We start from the raw sequence: 4,679 nt of genomic DNA on the forward strand, positions 1-4,679 counted from the left end.
TCATTTGTAGAGACATGGATAGATCTAGAGTCTATCATAGAAAGTGAAGTCAGAAAGAGAGAAACTGATGTCATATATTAGTGTATATATGTGGAATCTAGAAAAGTGGAACAGATGAACTTATTTGCAGCACAGAAATAGAGATGCAGACATAGAGAAAGGACATGTGGATACAGAGTGGGCTGGTAAGAGGGGGTGGGGTGATTTGGGAGATTAAGATTGACATACATATACTACCTTGTGTAAAATAGCTAGTGGGAACCTGCCAGATAACCCAGGAACTCAGCTCACTGCTTTGTTGTGACCAATATGGGTGAAATGGGGTGGGGGGGTGATGAGAGGAAAATCCAAAAAGGAGGGGAAATAGGCATATAAATAACTGATTCACTTCATTTTAGAAAAGATACTAACACAGTGTTGTAAAACAACCCAATAAAAATAAAATGGATAACCAACAAAGACCTACTGTATAAAACATGGAATTCTGCTCAATAATCATGTAACATCCTAAATGGGAAAAAGATTTGAATAAGAATTGATACATGTATATGTAGAATTGCATGACCTTGCTGTACACCTGACATTAACACGTTGTTAACCAACGATACTCCAATATACAAAAAAAGTTAAAATAAACAATAGGTTGGTTAAGAATATATCCTTTTTCACAGCATACTTGACTAGCAAGCTAAACATTAGAAAAAAGTTGCCTAGCTACAGTGACATTGTAAATCTAAATAAACATTGTAAACCTCAATGTTCTTCAAAGTTGGTGTCAAAACAGAGAAGTAATTTCAGACGTGAAAAAACATTTAAGGCTCTGAGGGTAATGAGTTGTTGGAGTAAGAAGAGCAAGTAGTACACATGGAGAGGTGGCAAAACTTTACCTGGTAAGGATCCTTTAAATTTCCATCCTTCTGCACTACCCATGTTTTCAGAGCTACTATAATTTCATGCAGAATGTGCCACTACATTCCAAAAGTCCTTGATCTGCAGTATCACATTAAATATAAGATTACATTAGGAAAGAAAAAGAACAGCAAGAAAGTGAAGGGGCAACGGAGCCTAAGAATCTTCTTGGTTGCTGTGCTAGTTATGTCTGTGTCACTTGCCTGCTGGAGCAGGCATGGTGGTGAGGCGATGATGGTGATGGTGGTGATGATGGAGGCAATGATGATGTGCTGTCTTCCCAGTGCCATTTCTGTGCCCCAACATGTGCAAATTAAAGTACACACAACCATGTAATTTTTATGCCTCAGATATTTTGCCGGGGAACACTGTTTTCCCCATTTCAGTAAAGGGATTTTAATTCTGAGGAGTTAAATAATTTTTTACTCAAATTAGTCAAGCAATAATTAACATGATTCTAAATTATATAGAAATAATCTTTTTTTTAAAGAGCTTTCTTTTTTAAACAGTGTATTAATTTATTTTGGCAATGCTGGGTCTTCATTGCTACATGGGCTTTTCTCTAATAGCCATGAGGCAGGGCTTCTATCTGGTTGTGGTGTGCGGACTTCACACTGAACTGACTTCTCTTGTTGTGGAGCACAGGCTCTAGGGCGCTTGGACTTCAGTAGTTGCAGCATGTGGGCTCCGTAGTTGCGGTTTCTGGGCTCTAGAGCACAGGCTCAATAGTTGTGTCACATGGGCTTAGCTGCTCCATGGAATGTGGGATCTTCCCGGTCCAGGGAATGAACCCATGTCTCCTGCATTGGCAGGCTGATTCGTTACCACTGACGCATTAGGGAAGATCAGAAAGGATCTCTGATATTACTCAAAATTCAGACAACGTCGATTGTGGGAGCTGTAACTTTAGGATCAAAGTAGGATAACAATAAACCCAAACACAATATGCTATTGCTATGTGCTTTTAATAGGAAAACAAAACAAAGCAAAACATTTTTACCATCACAAAAGAGAATTGTAGTTTATTCAGGAAGTGGAGATCAAGTAACAATTGTCTAGTTGGTAGAAACCCCTGCTCAGGTGACAGACAGTCAACAGAAGATGGAGAGAATCTTCTGATGGTGCCCGGGAGGAGAGCTGCTGCTCTTCCCTCTGAAGCACTGTGTTTTCTCAGCTGTCTTCCCAGAGGCAAGTGGTGTAGCAGCCTCAGGAAGGAAACCTCTGGCTGTCAGAAGTCCCCACGGGCATATTGCTGGCTGAAGGATGCAGAAGCTTCTTCTGTATTCATGACCTGCTTTGAAGAGAAGATGAAGGTGGAATGTGGAGCCAAATGAGTCAACTGCAAATATGGTGGTGAGGAGAACAGGGGTGGTGGTGATGGTGGTGATGATGGAGACAATGATGACCTGCTGTCTTCCAAGTGCTATGTATGGGTCTGGCATGTGCCAACTAAATTATACACATTCAATGAATATTGATTTCTCAGAAGTTTGAAATGAAAATACAATTTTCCCTACATTTTACTAAAAGGACTGAAAGCCTGAAGAGGCAAATATTTTGTTCCTCAAACCATCAAGTGATAATTAAGGAAATAACATGACATTGAAATTATGTAGAATTATTCTTTGATAAGACTCAAAATTTAGACAATGCTGGTTGTGCGAGCTTGAAACTTGGCATCAAAGGATAGAAACAAAACTTGATGATGGTATAGTATTACTAAAAACAATTTTGAAAGAAAGGAAACATTTTTGACATCACACAAAGGAACTGCAGTTTATTTGAGAAGAGGAGGCTAAGCAACAGTTGACCAGCTGGTAGAAACCCCTGCCCAGGTGACAGAGAGACCCAAGGGAGGGAGAGAATCCTCCCATGGTGCCCGGGAGAAAAGCTGCTGCTCTTCCATCTGAAGCTCTGGGATGTTTTCTCAGCTGTCCTCCCAGAGGAGAGCAGAACAGCAGCCTCAGGAAGGAAACCTCTGGCAGTCAGGAATCACCACAGGCATACTGCCGGCTGAAGGGTGGAGAAGCTTCTTCTGTATCCATGATAGGCTTTAAAGAGAAGATGAAGGTGGAGCTGTGGAGCTAGGTGAGTCAGTTGTCCTCATCCTTTCCTGATCCGGATAAAAGCTGATGCTGTTACTTGCACTTGGGTGGGCACTTCTCTTGGCATTGTTGGGGAGGTGGCACAGGAGGGCATTTCTGCTGGCACTTTGGAGGTGGGCAAGGTTCAGGACACTTTGGAGGTGGGCAAGGCTCGGGACACTTTGGAGGTGGGCAAGGCTCAGGGCACTTGGGAGGGCACACTACTGGAGGTGGCTGGCAGGGCTGTTTGCACTGCTGCTGCTGATAAGACATCTTTCTGGAGTCTTAGAATCTGAAAGAAATTACATGACAGTGTTCACAAGAAGGGACTGCTACAGGGAGAAATGTCTGAGCTCATGTAATAATATCAGATAGACTCTCTCCAGTCTCTAAGAATGTGGCTTGATCTCTTTAATCCCTTTTAATGAACTTCTGGCCTCTCTCTCCCTCTTCAACAAATTGTATTATTGGCTCAGAGAAAATTTCTTTTAACATACAACTTTTCAAAAAAAATTTTTTTTCAGAAAACCAATCAATGTTGTCCTACTCTTTATTTTTCTAAAAACAGCATCTTCAATAAGTCCATCATAAGTTCCAAAATCCTGGGTAAGCTCACAAGAAATTCTCATCATCATTATCTCTCATGAGGTCCCAGAAGTATGACCTGTGTACAGAGCAAATGGCCACCAGGAAGGATACAAGGGCCCCGCACCTTCAAAGATAAATGCCTCTTAAATAACAGCAGAAGGACAGAAGAAAGAAACAGAAAGAGGAAAAGTGCTGTGTTCTTTACCTCTTCTTGTCACAGATTTTGTTTTAATCTCTTCCTTAAAGGAATTCAAACTCTGTACCAGAAACTTAATAAATACTGTATATCACTGTGTTCAAATTCCAAGCTCCCATCCACTAAGGAGCACTAAGTCATGACAATAACTTTGGACACACCAAATTTGCTATAGCCAGAATTAATTCATAAGTAGAGAGCCCAAGAATAAAGCTGAACTGAAGACTCAGACTCACCAGGTTCTCCAAAGTCTATCCAGACTTGAGTAGCAGGAGGATGGCAGTGATGCAGCAGAGGGCCTTTTTATAGGGACTTGCTGCCCCACCCAGGAGGAAGCAGAGCTGCCAAAACAGGCCCGGTTCAGTCATTTCCCAACCGAAATGCAAATCCATCCATAAGTGGCTTGACAGGGACTCCAGAAAGAGGAAATGTCCTGCTCCAGGATCTCCTCACTGGATTATCTCCCCATGACTCACAGCATCCCTTGTCTTAAGCTCTCAGTTTCAGGGGTTTATGGCAGTGGGAGGATTTGGGGGGGTTCCTTAACTTGGAGTCAAAGCCTCGCTTTCTTGATTGAAGAAGACTCCTCTTTGATACCTTTCACCTTCTATGAATTATCAAAGTGCCTGCCTTGTTCCACTTGAACTGGTTGCCATTTTGTTGTACATCCTGGGTTGAAAAGAGCCTGGCTATCTAGTGACACCTTTCTCTTTACCTCAAGTCCTTCTTATAATGCTTTCCCCTTTGATCCATGACCTCCTAATCTGTCTCCTTTCTTCTTCTAAAATGGACCGAGGGCAGGTTTCAGATCATCTCTCCAGCCTTCCCATTATAATACTCAGATATGTTCAGTAAAGTGGTGACCTCTAGGAGCCTCCTTTCACTGCTTTTCTCCCTCAGAT

At 41.9% G+C, this 4,679-nt stretch overlaps 1 long non-coding RNA gene across 1 annotated transcript; it reads right to left on the reverse strand.

The window, feature by feature from the left end:
- Nucleotides 1–2,657: 2,657 nt before the first annotated feature.
- Nucleotides 2,658–4,316, reverse strand: LOC112585556. The gene is made up of 2 exons (XR_003109985.2): nucleotides 4,014–4,316; nucleotides 2,658–3,285 (listed from the first exon to the last, which is right to left on the reverse strand). It is a non-coding gene; the product is annotated as an uncharacterized LOC112585556 (long non-coding RNA).
- Nucleotides 4,317–4,679: the final 363 nt, after the last annotated feature.

This window comes from Bubalus bubalis, chromosome 6 (assembly GCF_019923935.1).
Source record: "Bubalus bubalis isolate 160015118507 breed Murrah chromosome 6, NDDB_SH_1, whole genome shotgun sequence".
Taxonomy (NCBI): domain Eukaryota; kingdom Metazoa; phylum Chordata; class Mammalia; order Artiodactyla; family Bovidae; genus Bubalus; species Bubalus bubalis.